The following is a 16,836-nucleotide window of genomic DNA, read 5'->3' as shown; positions in this document are numbered from 1 at the left end:
AACTGCATTAGGAGGCTCCCCCCCACCACTAGTTTTGTACTGTATGCATTTCCCCAAGTGTTGAATGATTTTCATAATTATAATTTTTAATGTCTTCACAGTTCACATTGACATTCAGGTCCACCATTTAATTAACCATTCCTCTGTTGTATAAATTGCTTTTTCCCTGGAGTTATTTTCTTAAGGACAAATTCCCAGGAGTGAGGTTGCATAGTGAAATGGTAGAAATGTTTTTCTGGCAGAAAATTTATGTTTTAACCCACTAATTGAATGTTGGTACTTCAAAATACATTTATTTCTGTACCTTTCTTCTCAGTGCATTAGTAATGCATACTGTAACAAATGGGCAGTAACAAGCATATAGATAATCTACAAAACCTTACAGTTTGGACTGGAAATACATCATTATTTTCTTTCAAAATTCACTATCTCATTTTGTTATGCTTTGGTGAGTGATGGAGGACTGGCTAAGTGAGGAAATGTGGAGAAATTGAAATGTTGGCCATGGTAAATTGAAAGTTAGAAAAGAATGATTACTCTTTATGGTTGACTATTGAAATATAAATTTAGCCCTCTCTGGTTTGGCTCAGTGGATAGAGCATTGGCCTGCAGACTGAAGGGTCCCAGGTTTGATTCCTGTCAAGAGCACATGCCCAGGTTGTAGGCTCAATCCCCAATGGGGGGCATGCAGGAGGCAGCCGATCAGTGATTCTCTATCATTGATGTTTCTATCTTTCTCTCCTTCTCCCTTCCTCTCTGAAATCAATAAAAATATTTTTAAAAAAAGAAATATGTTTAATTCTTTTATCCTTCTTTGCATACCAGTCTCTATTTGTACCTTTGTCCCATTACCCTAAAAAGGTAGCTAATTAATGGGTATGATACTTTACACTGTGTAAAAGGACCACTTGTATATGCTCATGTAATTATATCAGCATTGTGGTGAATTATTATCATTGTTATCCTTTATTTTAGAGATGAGTAAACTGAGGTTCCTATTGATATCGATTCTTTACCCAAAACAGTGAAACCTGCTCATCCTTCCTATCTTTCTGTATTTTTTTTTCTTCTTTTCTCTCTGAAGGTTTTAAGCACAGACTGAATTCATGGAAGCCATTTGTATTCTATAATATGAGTTTAAAATAGAGAAAATCTTAAGATTTTCCATGGTCAATAATTTCTAAATAATCAAAAGTACTTAGTGGTAAGAGCATGAAGGGCCAAGGGGACTCATAATAAGGAAATAACAATAGAAAGGCAGTTCTGAGTCAGAAAAAAGTTGTGTGATTTGATTTTTACTTTTTTTTTCTTTTTCTTAGAAAGTTCATATTAGGGCACAGAAATTCAGGACTGTCCTAATTTGGAAGCTACAAACTTGATTGCTAGCTTTCCAAAAAGTATACAGGAGAAACCTCCTAGAATTGTCCCAACCCAAATCTAAACTTCACTGCTTAAACATGTAATACTCTTTGCCTTTGTTGATTGAAATTATTTTAATTATATTCCCTTAAATGGACTTAGATGGAAAAACATCTTGGATGTTTCCAAAACCAAAAGTTGAATCATTTACATGTATTTCATTTTTAACTTGTTATGTCTGGGCTGTTTGGGATTTAAAGCCATTAATCTTAACTCATGATTTCTGTCCCAAGATAAATGAGAGGCAGATGCTCACAACTGGACCACTTGTTGCAAATGTTGTTTCATTCACATAGTTTAAATTGTGTTAGAAATTTTTAATAGTGATGAAGTCAGGAATTTAGAGTAAATCTTTGGGTCTTCCATTGAAAGGGAAAGATAGAAACTTCCAACTCATTGTAGACATATAGACTCAACTATTACTTTTTGTTGATACTTTAAAATATGTGTTGTTAGTCTGTATTTTAGCTTTGCTCAAGTGTTAATTAAAATGATGAACTTATGAAAGGAAAATAAACATTTTGGAATATGTTCTGTAATTAAAATAGAAAGCTAAAAGCAAATAAGTATATATATATTTTAACCAAAATTGTACCATTCTCATTCAGCTTATATTTCTTTGTTCCTTCACTTCTATCCTGTTTGAAAGACTTATACTGCATTATCTTAGCTTACTGTAATGACACTATATTTAAGGGTAATACAGCCTAGCCCGGCCAGTGTGGCTCAGTGGTTGAGCGTTGATCTATGAACCAGGAGGTCACAGTTCAATTCCCAGTCAGGGCATATGCCCGGGTTGCCGGCTCAGTCCCTGGTGGGGGAGTGTGCAGGAGGCAGCTGATCAATGGTTCTCTCTCATCATTGATGTTTCTATCTCTCTCTTCCTCTCTGAAATCAATAAAAATATACATTAAAAAAATAAGAGTAACACAGCCTAATCAATCAAGGTGATCTCATAATGCAGGGATGGTTTAACATTAAGGAGCTGAAAGGGGAAAAAAATCATTTCTATAAATAGATCCCTTTCCCTTCCTAAAAAAAAAAAAAGCTCTTGATTAAACTAAAGACCTATTTCTAATTTTAAAAAAATAAGTAAAAAGCAAGTTTGTGGTAGATGGAAACTTCAAGGGCGTAAATGCAAAACATATGGCTTAAACTGGAGCTGAAACTTAAAAATGGTGAAGAACAGCAGAGAAGACAGTTGGGGGCTGTGGAAGAGGCACAGATTAATGAATCTGACATAGAACTTCTGGGTTGGAAGTCATACATTAGAAGTCCAGCCAGGCAGAAAGAGCATAAGGAGGCTATGGAGACACTTTCCCTAGTCTTTATCTGTTGTGGGGATATTTATCTGATACTGCTTCCTCCAGATTCATTATAATAAAGCACCTCATTTGCATATGCATCATACATTCCCCTAAGATTTAGGCCCATAAAAAGTCAGTTATGTGAACTCTATTTCGAGCTTACATTCTGAAAAGGAAGGATAAACCCAAACTATCCTATCTTTAATTGCTTAGCCTGAACAGTATGAGATCATCATTGTTCAGATTTTCCTCAAACAGAAAAAAAAGATAAATTTGTTTCTTTGGTATGGGATCTGTGCTAGTTTGTACTATTTTTATTTCATTTGTTTGTTAACAACAACTCTGGCAGTTGGACAGTATTGACTGCATAATTATAAATAAGAAATCTGAGACTGAGGAGGACTATTCCCCCTATTAAAAGTAGCAGATCCTTAATTTGAATCCTGATTTGTCTGAATCCAGAGACTGTTTTTTTCTATCACTGTATCATATTTCTATATCAAAGCTGTCTAAGGAAGACCCAGAAGACAGATCTATTACCAATTAGTGACCATTGCTAAGAACCATTTCAAAGCTGTCCACCAATGGAATGTGCTATCTTTGCAGTTATAAGGCAAACCTCCCAAACGTCCAAAGTTCCCTAGGGAAAAGCTGGATATCAGCCATTCAGGTAGTTCATCCAGGGGCTTCCCATCTCTGAAGGGAGCTTGATCTTTGGTCCCTGGTAATCCCAAGTCTGCAGTTCTGTTTTGTTGGTTATTCATCCCAAAGCAGACACTGATGGACTGGCTGGCCATTCTTCACACTGAGGAAACATATGAATCAGTTTTTTAAATATTAAGGGAAATGGAACCAAATGGAGCCCTAGCATTGGCAAACTCTTTTTAAAGTTTGAAGAATAAATATGTGCAGAAAAATTACATCTTTGTATATCCAACTTAACTGAGAATTGTAATGTGATTTATAAAAAAAGTTAAGTCATCCTTAAATTAAGTTGATGGTTACCTTACTAATACTTGAAAGATGGTACTGGGCACATATGCCTTTGCACTGGACAAGCATTTTTACTTAATAGAATATAATTAAGATAGCACAAGTTAACAGCCTTTTAAGATTTAGTATTTTTCAGTCTGAAGGAGTAACAGCTGTGTGTATAGGGGGAGGATAGATTTAGATAAATATAGCATTTTGGGGATGGAAAGGCCTTATGGAGGGAGTTATATGAACAAAAGATTTGATGTCTGTATAAGTCTGTGATATTCCCCACCAATTTAAAAAAGTTATTCTTGTGTAGCTACACGGATATAACATTATACTGATTTCATTATATGCGTGATGATGCATTAATAGTACATGTATTTTTGAGGGGTGATGTTTTTAAAGGGGTACTGATTTATTCATACTTTGTCTCTTTAATGTCAAGTAAAGTTGTATGATTTTTTAATGTGAATGAGACAGTCTGTGGCCTAGAATTTGAGTAAGCATAACTTGCCTATACTTATGCTATTAATATTAACATCATACTTCACTAGAACTAAATAGCATAATTACCTTTTATGTCTTTTTTTCCTGTTCATTAACTAATAATTGTTATCAAATCACTATTCTTGCTTATAGTGTCCTAGGCTTGGTGACAGATGATGAAAACAGAATCAACAAATTGGAACAAAAGTGTTGGGGAAGATTTAAGTGTATCTAGAGAAGAGGAAGGAGTTCTAGAAATGGAGACAGTATGATCATAGGATGACCACGACTTAATGTAGACCGTTCATGAGAATGGATGCTATGCATGAGTATTTAGCAACTGAGAATTGTGAAGGTCAGTCTGAAGAACAACAGAGAATAGGGATTCTTTTTTTTTCTTTTTTTTACAGTGTAAAATTTTTATATTTAGAATTAGGCAGCTGGACTCAGTTTAGATTATTCCAATTTTGTTGGCAACATCCAAAGCATCATAGTCAGGAGCCAGTTGAACATATGCCTTCTTCTCACCATCGGGCCTGATCAGGGTGTTGACCTTGGCCACATCAATGTCAATAGAGCTTCTTCACAGCCTGTTTGATCTGGTGCTTGTTGGCCTTGACATCCACAATGAACACCAGTGTATTATCGTCTCCTATCTTCTTCATGGCTGACTTGGTAGTCAGGGGGAATTTGATGATGGCGTAGTGGTCAAGCTTGTTTCTCCTGGGCGTGCTCTTCCAAGGATATTTAGGCTGCCTCCGGAGCCTTAGTGTCTTTGACCGGCGGAAGGTGGATCCTCTTTTTTGTGTGTGTGACTGTGGACGCCTTTCAACACTGCTTTCTTTGCCTTCAAAGCCTTTGTTTTGACTTCGGCTTTGGGAGGGGCAAGGGCTTCCTTCTTAGCTTTCGGCGCCATCTTCGTAAAAAGGGTTTCTGAGACCCGTTCCCTTGGGCTTATAAAGCCAAGTCTCCGAGAATAGGGATTCTTTTTTAAAAAATATATATTTCATTGATTTTTTACAGAGAGGAAGGGAGAGGGATAGAGAGTTAGAAACATTGATGGGAAAGAAACATCGATCAGCTACCTTCTGCACACCTCCTACTGGGGATGTGCCCGCAACCAAGGTACATGCCCTTGACCGGAATCGAACCTGGGGCCTTCCAGTCCGCAGGCTGACGCTCTATCCACTGAGCCAAACCAGTTAGGGCAGGACTAGAGATTCTTGATGAAATGGGTTCGTGGAAGGAGTGTGCAGAATAGATTGAATCCCAGGGAGAGTCCAGTTAGAGAAATGAGGGGCTAATCTAAGACAGTGTCTCTAAGAGTAGAGAGAGGGTTGAGGATGGGTATGACGAGGTAGAAGTGACAAGATTATGCTGATTTATTGAAAATGGGGAGCTGTGAGAGAGAGAATATTATTCAAGTTCAGCCAAGCTTTTAGGATGTGCCACTTTTGATTTGGTGTTGCATGCACTAGGTGATGCAGGTGTGGTAACGAAATAGAAAAGGCCTTTGTTTTTCCCAAAGGTGGGCATCAATCACTTGCCTGATTGGTGTGATGGTAATAACTGCAATGAAGAAAATAACTAACATCATGGAATGGTCTGGTAGGGATAGTGGAGCAACTTTAGTTAGTGAAGCTCTTTCTGAGAAAATGATATTTGTGCTGACATCTGAATGATAAGGAGTTAGTCATGTAACAACTTGGTGAAAGCCAATTCTAGGCCGAAGGCACTGAAGTAGGAATTCTCTTGGTGTATTTGAGAAGTAAAAAGAAATGTCAGCATAACTAGTGTATTCTGAGAACAGGACAGGTGTATGAGATTTTAGAGATAGGCATGGGCTAGGTCAGCAGTTCTCAAACTCGTTGGTTTCAGGATCTCTTTGCAATCTTTTTTTTTTTTTTTACAAACATTTTTTATAGGAAACACACACACCATATTTCCATTGGAAATTTAAAAATTTTAAATATTCTTTTAAAATAATAAACTCATTACATGTTAGTGTAAATAACATTTTTATGAAAATTGATTTTCAAAGCAAACTTTAATTAGAAGAGTGGCACTGTTTCACAATACTCTAATGACTGGCTTACTAGAATATAACTGTTTTCTCATGTCTACTTCTGCCTTATATCTCTTGTACTATTATTAATTATGTAGCCACTGGGGAAAAAAATCACTGTATACTCATGGAAGAATAAGAAGAGTAAATAAGGCAGATAACCTCTTATTATTATGAAAATTGTTTTGACCCTCCAGGTGAGGGTACACCCACACCCATCCAAAGGGTCTACAGAATCCCCAAGGGTTCCCAGACCACATTTTGAGAACTGCTGGATTGATATTTGTATTTAAGCCAAAGTAACGAGTCTCTGTTTTATGTAAGAGCATTGGGAAGTTATTCCAGAAGTTTAAATACATCTGTGAAAAAATCTCTTTGAGGTTTTTAAATCAGCACTTTTGACTGCTATATGAAGAATGGATTGGAAGGGACAAAAGCAGAAGCAGAAAGAATAGTTAGGGGGCAGCTGTAGTAGTACAGGTGAGAGATGACAGTGACTTGAGCTAAAGTGGAACAGTAGAGATGGATAAGTGATATTATTGTGATATATTTAGAGTTGACCTGCCAGGATTTACTAAAGTATTATTCTTGAAGGTTCTGTGTTCCAGAGAAATTGTAGCACAGATGCATCAGTAAATGAAACCAGAGAGACCTAGTTTTGAATCGTAGGAAAGCTGTGAGAAATTTTATCATTTCTCCCTGTCTCCAGAAAAAAAATGTAAGAAGGAATCCATTTGACTAAGAAGGACTAGAATTAACTTATTCTCTGACAGCCTCAGTTCTCTGAGTTATCTGACTTTGGCTAAATATGTTTGGCCAAAGCAGCACAATGTTAAGAGGTTGAGATTCAATAGATTGAGACTGTGGGTAGGGATAACCTCCATAAGAAGGCAAGATGCTAATCAAATGTGATTTTAAGTCATTTCTGTTCATGTGAGAAATATTAACTTGGTGGAGACTTGAAACAGATGGTGTGCAGTTGGAAATAGATAATATATTATTCCAAATAAACATTTGCTGGAGCTGGGAAGCAACAATCCATATTTCACTTTTCCCTATTTACATTATCAAGTCAGCTAGCTGTGTGGCTGCTGCTTTTAACTTGCATTAAGGTTATCAACAGGGTTTTGATGTTGGCAGGCAATTACAACATATCTTTAAATATTAAAATCATGCCGAAACCGGTTTGGCTCAGTGGATAGAGCGTCGGCCTGCGGACTGAGGGGTCCCAGGTTCGATTCCGGTCAAGGGCATGTACCTGGGCTGCGGGCACATCCCCAGTGGGAGATGTGCAGGAGGCGGCTGATCGATGTTTCTAACTCTCTATCTCTCTCCCTTCCTCTCTGTAAAAAATCAATAAAATATATTTAAAAAAAAATATTAAAATCATTAACATTGGAAGAGATCCTTAAGTTACTTTCAACATATTAGTGGATACTGATTGTTAATACATTTCTGATGGATAGCTATCTAATATCTTATACTTTAATAGTATAACAGAGTACTTTCTTAGTTGTTACTTAATTGGCCTTTCAACATCTTTCCCCTCCCCCCTCCGTGTTTTAGATGAGAAAAGCAAGGCTCTGGAGTGACTTGCCGAAGAGCCCCCAGCTGACAAGTTGGTAGAACAATCAGGATTCAGTCACATATTTTAGTTTCATGTCCAATGTTCTGTATTCTACATAAGCCTGCCTTTGACTCTTTAAGGACATAAATATCCAGCTGGTTTACAATTTGGTCTACTTGTCAAACTGCTCTTTTCATCTTATGTTTTGCTGCATATAAGCTTTTTCATATTTTCTATATGTTCTATTTCAGCAAAGAGATAGTCTTAAATTGGGGGAGGAAGGAAAATTTTATATTAACTGTTTTATTTGGCCTAAGGTACTTTAGCCATTATACTTGTTTTGTCCCAATTAAACTCTGGAGTGAGATTTGTGTGTAGTCTCTTAAAATGCTTTTGTATCCTTTGCTACAAATAATATATTTGTTCTAACCTTCTTTGTAATTATATTCTTGTTTGCTGATACTTTGACCAAAGCGAAATTTTTAAAATAATTGGTTTTTGAAGATATTTTCTTAACCATAGGCCTAATCCCTATAATAACCTAAACAGCTAGAATGTATTCCTATGTGAATATTTATATATTTCATCTTGAAATCCAGAGGGCCTGCTACTTGGCTTTTGAGTCCACGCCCTCCCCCCCCCCCCCCCCCCAATTTTCTTGGCTGCTCATTTTCTTTCTTGTTAAACATTCCTTTCCAGTTTTATTGGTATAATTGACATACAGCTCTATGTAAGTTTCAGATACACTGCATAATGACTTAAAATAGGACCGCTCATTTTTTTTAGATGTTTTTATTTTTATTTTATTTTTTAAATGTTTTTCTTTATTGATTAAGGTATTACATATGTGTCCTTATTCCTCCATTGCCCCCCCCCTCCCCCAGACAAAAAAGCCTAAGGGAGTTTATCACTACCAAGCCAGCAATGTAAGAAATGCTGAAGAGACTGGTGTAAAAAGAAGAAATAAAAAAGGAAGAAGGAACACAAGCACAAAAAATAAAAATGGCTACAAACAAGTACCTATCAATAGTAACTTTAAATGTAAACTGACTAAATGCTCCAATCAAAAGACATCGAGTGGCTAAATGTGTAAATAAACATGATCCATATATATGCTGTCTACAAGAGACCCACCTCAGAATAAGGGACTCACACAGATGGAATGTGAAGGGATGGAAAAATATCTTTCAGGCAAATGGAAATGAAAAAAAACCTCTGGGGTGGCAATATTTATATCTGACAAAATAGACCTCAAAGTGAAGGCCATAACAAGTGATAAGGAGGCCACTTCATAATACTAAAGGGATCGATACAACAATAGGATATAACCCTGATAAACAAATATGCACCTAATGCAGGAGCACCCAAATACATTAAAAAAACTTCTGGAAGATACCAAGGGAGACATCGACAATAATACAATCACAGTAAGGGACTTTAATACCCCGCTGACATCACTGGATAAATCCACTAGACAAAAAATCAGCAAAGAAACAGCAATCCTAAATGACTCACTATATCAGATGGACTTAATTGACATCTTCAGAACATTTTACCCCAAAGCCACGGAATATATGTTCTTCTCAAGTGCACATGGAACATTTTTAAAGATGACCACATATTGGGTCACAGGCAAAGTCTCTCCAAATTCAAGAAGATTGAAATCATATCAAGCATCTTCTTATACCACAATGGCATAATATTAGGAATAAACCAATAGCCCTGACCAGTTCGGCGCAGTGGATAGAGCGTTGGCTTGCAGACTGAAAGGTCCCAGGTTCGATTCCAGTCAAGGGCATGTACCTTGGTTGCAGGCACATCCCCAGTAGGAGGTGTGCAGGAGGCAGCTGATTGATGTTTCTCTCTCATCAATATTCCTAACTCTCTCTCTCCCTTCCTCTCTGTAAAAAATCAATAAAATATATTTTTTTTTAAAAAGAAAAAGAAATAAACCAATAAATACAATCCAAAAAATTCAAACACTTGGAAGCTGAATAGCATGCTATTAAACAATGATTGGGTTACCAAAGAGATCAAAGAAGAAATCAGAAACATCCTGGAAATGAATGACAATGAAAACACAACAATCCAAAATCTGTGGGACACAATGAAAAAGCAGTCCTGAGAGGGAAGTTTATAGCTCTACAGGCCTACCTCAAAAAACAAGAAAAAATGGTAGTAAATCATCTAACTCTACAACTTAAAGAATTAGAAAGAGAGAAACAAGAAAAGCCCAGAGTGAGCAGAAGGAAGGAGATAATAAAGATCAGAGCAGAAATAAATGACATAGAGACCAAAAAAACAATGCAGAAGATCAATGAAACCAAGAGCTGGTTCTTTGAAAGGATAAACAAGATTGATGAACCTCTAGCCAGGCTCACCAAGAAGCAAAGGACCACTCATTTTCAATCTTTTTTTTTTTAAGGTTAATGTCTCCTTCATGACCATTTTCTTTTTTAAATATTTTAAAATTTATTTTAGAGAGAGGGGAAGGAGGAGGGAGAGAGTGATAGAAACATCAATGCATCAACATCGATAGGCTGCCTCCTGCTCTCCCCATGCTGGGGATCGAGCCTGAAACGTGGGCATATTCCCTGACTGGGAATCGAACCATTGACCTCCTAGTCCATGGGTCACTGCTCAACCACAGAGGCCAGGATCAAACTCTATCTATCTACCTATCTATCTATCTATCTATCTATCTATCTATTTATTTATTTTTAGTTTTTTCCCCTCACTTTCTTTGATCCCTAAAAATTGGAGTACCTGAATATCAGTCCTTGAACCTCTATTCTATACTCACTTCCTCTAAGATAATCCAGTTTCAGGCTTTAAATAGCATCAATATTTTCATCAGTTGACAACATTTAATCAGGAGCTCAGACTTTCCCACCGCAGGCCTCATCTCTCTACTTTTATATCCAGCTGCCTATTCCAACATCCCCATTTGAATATCTATTAGGCATTTTAAATTTAGTCCTGGTCTCTGATTAGCCCTCCACCCATTTTCCTTTCATATTTTCACCCTTCTCAGTAGATGGCAACTCCATCCTTCCAAGCTAAATACTGCAGAATTGTTCCTTGAGCTCTATCTTTTACTTACTTTTGTTTTATTTACTGTCTATCCTCAGCAGTAAGATATCTTGTAATTACTCAACTATTTTTGAATGAATGAATGAGAGAATACTAAAATTCAATTCAGGAAAACCCGGTCAACCTCCTTAATCTGCTTTCTTCATCATCCCCACCCTCACTATTGGGCTGAATTGTGTTCTCTACAAATTTATATGTTGAAGTCTTAATACCCCAGAACCTCAGAATGTGACTGAATTTGGAGATAGAGTCTTCAATGCAGCAATTAAATTAAAAGGAGATCATTAGGGTGGGTCAATATGACTGGATGTCCTTATAAGAAGAGGAAATTTGGACATAGATTATGTATGAAGACACAGGGAGAAGACAGCCACCCACAGGCTAAGGAGAGAGGCCACAGAAGAAATCAGTCCTATCAACACCTCAGCCTTCCAAATTTTTGAGAAAATAGATTCTGTAATTTAAGCTAACCAGTGTGTGATTCTTTCTTAAGGTATCTCTAACAAACTAATAAAAAAAGTCATAAAAATAACTATTTTAAAAAATTCCAGTTTATGAAAATAACACCTTTCTTACCATATCCCTTTATCTGTCCTTCTTTCCTGTCTTATGCTTTCCCTGTGAGTGGAATTATCCTAAAAGGGCATTGGTTTGAATGAAGGTGGCCATGGTTAGCTGAGCCTGGCTCTCTAGAATTGGGAACTGAAAGCATCTGCAGAGAAATGCAAAGCAAAATTTTCTGTGGAACAGTATAGACAAATTGCAGAAGGTGGGAAATACTGAGAGTTAGGGCTTGTAAGCATGTTATAAATATCTGACTTTACAACTAATCTAAAAAAACTAATAGCTTGAAGAAGAGGAATTGAATAAACTATTAAAGTATGAACAAATATTTAGTGTATAATAGTCCATTCTTAACACTGTATATGGAGTAAAACTCAATAGGGAAAAAAATCAGGCATAATTCATTTTATTTGTTTTTGACACATAACATCTTTTTAACTTCTCATAGCCAAAATTTTCTTATTTTTATACTAATAACTCACAATTTTAGACCAGACTATTCTTTTCAACACCAGACTTCTGAATTTATCAACTAGAACATCCTCTTGGCTATCACAGAGGCATCATGAAAGCAGTATGTTCAATACATATGGAACTTGTCATCTCTCCCCTCCAACATAGCTCTCTGGTTGCCACTATCTCAGTCAGTAATTCCAGATGTTACCCCAAATTATCTTCCACATCTAATCAGTCAACAAATCCTTTTCTAACTCTATCCTGTTCTAACTGAATATCTCTGAAATCCAACCCGCTTTTACCATTCCTATTGGTACTCCCTATCTCAGGTCACAATCATTTCTCACTATAACAACCTTATAAGTAGTCTTTGCCTGCACTATGATCTCACTATTTTCCCCACTGTAGCCAGTGATCTTTTCTTATGAAATATATCAAGCTTACAAAATAAGAAGAAAGCACAGTATAACAAACACACATGTACCCACTTTAAGCTTGTCAGATTTTAATGTTTTGTCTAACATTTTGCTTCAGAGCTTTTAAAGAAGCGAAACATTAGAACTATAATTTGTAACTGTCTGATTCTATCCCTTTCCTTTCCTTTGCAATAGTCATTATCCTGAATATGTTGTTTATTATTTCCTTGCTTATTATTGTTCTTACCTGAGGACATGCTTAGAAGGAGAGAGAGAGAGAAAAGACAAAGAGAAAGAAACATTGATCAGTTGCCTTCTGTAGATGCCCCGACTGGGGATCTGGGAATTGAGCCTGCATCCCAAGTATGTGCCCTTGACCTGGAATTGTACCCACGACCCTTTGGTCCACAGGCTGATGCTCTACTGAGCCAAACTGGCCAGGGCTGGAATGCAACTAATTTTTAAAAGATTGGGCTTTGATCTAGCAACCTTGTTGAACTTACATATTAATTCTAATACTTGGGTGATAGATTATTTTGGTTTTCTATAAAGTCATCTTGTATGTACAAAATGATGATTTTATTTCTTTCATTTTCTTCTTTTAAAAAAATATGTTCTTATTGATTTTAGAGAGGAAGGGAGGAGAAAAGAGAGAGAGAAACATGGATGAGAGAGAACATGGACTGGCTGCCTCCTGCATGCCCCCTACAGGGGATTGAGCCCAAAACCCGGGCATGTGCCCTGACCAGGAATCAAACGGGTGATCTCTTGGTGCGTGGGTCAACGCTCAACCACTGAGCCATGTGGGCCAGGCTATTTCTTCCTTTTTTTTTTTCTTTTTAACTGTCCTGCTGTTCTACCTTGACTCTTAAGTAAATGTTGAGTAGATACTGGGCATCTTTATCTTCTTTCTTAGTTGAAAGGCAGCACTTTTAATATTTCATCAATAAGTATGACATTTTAGAGGGGGAAACCAAGATGGTGGCATAGGTAAACACCAGAAATTGCTGCCTCACACAACCACTCCAAAAATATAACTAAAAGACAAAACGGACACCATCCAGAACCACAGTAAGGCTGGATGAGTGGAAATTCTACAACTAGAAGGAAAGAGAAAAGCACACTGAGACTCAGAGGAGGTGCGGAAGTAAAGTGCCGAGATATGGAGGCGCATGTAGAAAGGGCTGGCAACTGAGGACGCGGTGGTCTTTTTTAGTCGGGAGGGAGTCTCAAGCTCCCGACTGCTCTGAACTCCAGTTCCGGGTGAGTCTCTGGGGACCCAGACTCATACGGGGAGAAACTGGACTGTCTGGCATTGGGCAGAACTCGAGGGCGGCTTTCTCTCAGAGGTGCTTGCAGCAATTAAGGCCGGGACACTGAGACCCGGGGCTTCTTAGGGCAGGACTGAGGATCAGCCATAGCTGTTTGCTCCCCACACTTGATTCCCTGAGACCCCACCCAAGCTGTGCACAGAGGCTTTTGCATATGAATAACCTGGCCCTTTGCAATATGAAAATTACTTAACAAACTGCAGCTGGGTCAGAGAGACCAAGAACTTCCAAAAGAAGACCCAAGACCCCACAGCAGCTTGCATTGCTTCACAGCTGTGCCTCAGCTGGGCACCTCCAAACCCCAAACAAAGAAGAGGAATCTGCAGATCTCTCCATAGCTCCTGCGGGGTAGCCTCAGGAAGAGGCTAAATTAGTACCTCCTTAGAGATCCAAGAGCCTGTGTACCTAGTGGTCAGTGTGGGACCATCCAGATTACAACTCCTCAGATCCATAAGGAACACACTCAGAGGGCAGACTCAGTGAGCACCAAAGCCCCACTGAAGCAAGTCTTGCCCCAGAAGGGTGTCTCCAGCACAGAAGTTCTGCCAGTGCAGACACAGCTGATTCTCACAGCCAATCGGCCTGAGGTCAATTCCTCCCAGTGATAACCTACAACAATCAAGGCTTAACTACAACAAGACTGCACACAGCCCACAAAGGGGTGCACCAAGAGTGTCCACCTCAGGTAATTGGGGAGGCTGAGCCACTGGGCTCTATAGGACACCTAGCACAGAAAGCCACTCTATCAACACAGGGAAGCAGCCAAAATGCGGAGACAAAGAAACAGGTCACAAATGACATAAATGGAGGAAAGCAAACGACTGGATATAGAGTTCAGAACCACGGTTATAAGGTTACTCAAGAATCTTCTAGAAACTGCCGATAAATTTAGTGAGACCCTCCATAAATCTAGTGAGACCCTCGAGGATATGAAAAAGGACCAACTAGAAATTAAGCATAAACTGACTGAAATAAAGAATATTATACAGAGATCCAACAGCAGACTAGAGGATCCCAAGAATCAAGTCAAAAATATGAAATACGAAGAGGCAAAAAACAATCAACCGGAAAAACAAAAAAAAAATCCAAAAATATGAAGATAGTGTAAGGAGCCTCTGGGACAACTTCAAGCGTATCAACATCCGAATTATAGGGGTGCCAGAAGAAGAGAGAGAGCAGGATATTGAAAACCTATTTGAAGAAATAATGACAGAAAACTTCCCCTACCTGGTGAAAGAAATAGACTTACAAGTCCAGGAAGCGCAGAGAACCCCAAACAAAAGGAATCCAAAGAGGACCACACCAACACACATCATAATTAAAATGCCAAGAGCAAAAGACAAAGAGAGAATCTTAAAAGCAGCAAGAGAAAAACAGTTAGTTACCTACAAGGGAGTACCCATATGACTGTCAGCTGATTTCTCAATAGAAACTATGCAGGCCAGAAGGGAGTGGCAAGAAATATTCAAAGTGATGAATAGCAAGAACCTACAACCACGATTACTTTACCCAGCAAAACTATCATTCATAATTGAAGTTCAGATAAAGAGCTTCACAGATAAGGAAAAGCTAAAGGAGTTCATCACCACCAAACCAGTATTATATGAAATGCTGAAAGGTATCCTTTAAGAAGAGGAAAAAGAAAAAGGTAAAGATAAAAATTATGAACAACAAACACATATCTATCAACAAGTGAATCTAAAAATCAAGTGAATAAATAATCTGATGAACAGAATAAACTGGTGAATATAATAGAATCAGGGGCATAGAAAGGTAGTGGACTGAATTCTCGGGGGGAAACGTGTATGGGGGTTGCGGGAGGAGATTGGAATAAATTGTACACCTATGGATAAGGACAGTGCGGGGGGGGGGGGTAAGGGTAGAGGTTGGGTTGGGAACTGGGTGGAGGAAAGCTATGACGGGAAAAAAGAGGAAGAACTGTAATAATCTCAACAATAAAGATTTAATTATAAATAAATAAATAAATATAAGTATGGCATTTTATATGAGTTTTTGGGGTAGACCCTTTATCAAGTTAAGGAATTGATCTTCCTTTTCTATAATTATTTTTTAAAAATATGTTTTTATTGATTTCAGAGAGGGGGGATGGGGGGGAGAGAGAGAGAAACATCAATGATGACAATCACTGATTGGCTACCTCCTGCATGCCCCACATTGGGAATTGAACCAGCAATCCTGACACGTGCCCTGACCAGGAATTGAACCATAACCTCCTGGTTCATTGGTCAATGCTCAACCTCTGAGCCATGCCAGCTGAGCTATTTCTGTAATTATTGAAATTATTTTATGGTGTTTCTTCTGTTAATATGGTGAATTATACTATATTTTTCTAATATTAAATTACCTTTGCTTTCTTGGATGAACTCAACTTGATTGTGATTTTTTAAAAAAAATATGGCTGGGCCTAGTTGTTTTTGCTCAATGGCTAGAGCAGTGATGGCGAACTTATGACACATGTGTCAAAGGTGACACGCGAACTCATTTTTTTGGTTGATTTTTCTTTGTTAAATGGCATTTAAATATATAAAATAAATATCAAAAATATAAGTCTTTGTTTTGCTATGGTTGCAAATATCAAAAAGTTTCTATATGTGACATGGCACCAGAGTTAAGTTAGGGTTTTTCAAAATGCTGACACGCCGAGCTCAAAAGGTTCGCCATCACTGGGCTAGAGTGTCCACCTGTAGACTGAAAAGTGCCTGGTTCGAATCCAGTCAAGGGCACATAACTCCACTGCAGGCTCAATCCCCAGCCCTGGCCGGGGCATATGTAGGAGGCAACCAATCAATGTGTCTCTCTCACATCAATGTTTTTCTCTCTCTGTGTGTCTCCCCCTCCCTTCCACTCTCTCTAAAAATCAATGGAAAAAATATCCTCAGATGAGGATTAATAAAAAATTTTTAAAAGGCTGAATTTATTTTACTATTTTTTTCTCAGCTTTATTGTGGTATAATTTATATATAGTAAAATTCGCCCGTTTTATGTATATAGTTTGACTTTTAGCTGTTGTATAAAGTTCTTAGTACCATTGCAATCAAAATGTAGATGAGTTCCATCACCATAAAAAGATTTATTATGTGCTCCATATCCCCCTTCATAATCATTTTTTCCCATCAGTCCCAAGCAGCCACTG

The 16,836-nt window shown here is 37.8% G+C and overlaps 1 protein-coding gene and 1 pseudogene across 1 annotated transcript in view; one reads left to right on the top strand and one right to left on the bottom strand.

Annotated features, from left to right (window-relative positions):
* The window catches only part of CBFA2T2 (CBFA2/RUNX1 partner transcriptional co-repressor 2), a 149,571-nt gene that overhangs the window by 76,949 nt on the left and 55,786 nt on the right, over positions 1–16,836 (top strand). The gene's annotated exons all lie outside the window — the stretch shown is intronic.
* On the bottom strand, positions 4,598–5,157 carry LOC118663843 (annotated as a pseudogene).

The sequence above is a fragment of the Myotis myotis genome, unplaced genomic scaffold, assembly GCF_014108235.1.
Source record: "Myotis myotis isolate mMyoMyo1 unplaced genomic scaffold, mMyoMyo1.p scaffold_m19_p_9, whole genome shotgun sequence".
Lineage (NCBI taxonomy): Eukaryota > Metazoa > Chordata > Mammalia > Chiroptera > Vespertilionidae > Myotis > Myotis myotis.
This window is presented reverse-complemented; position numbering and strand designations above follow the sequence as displayed.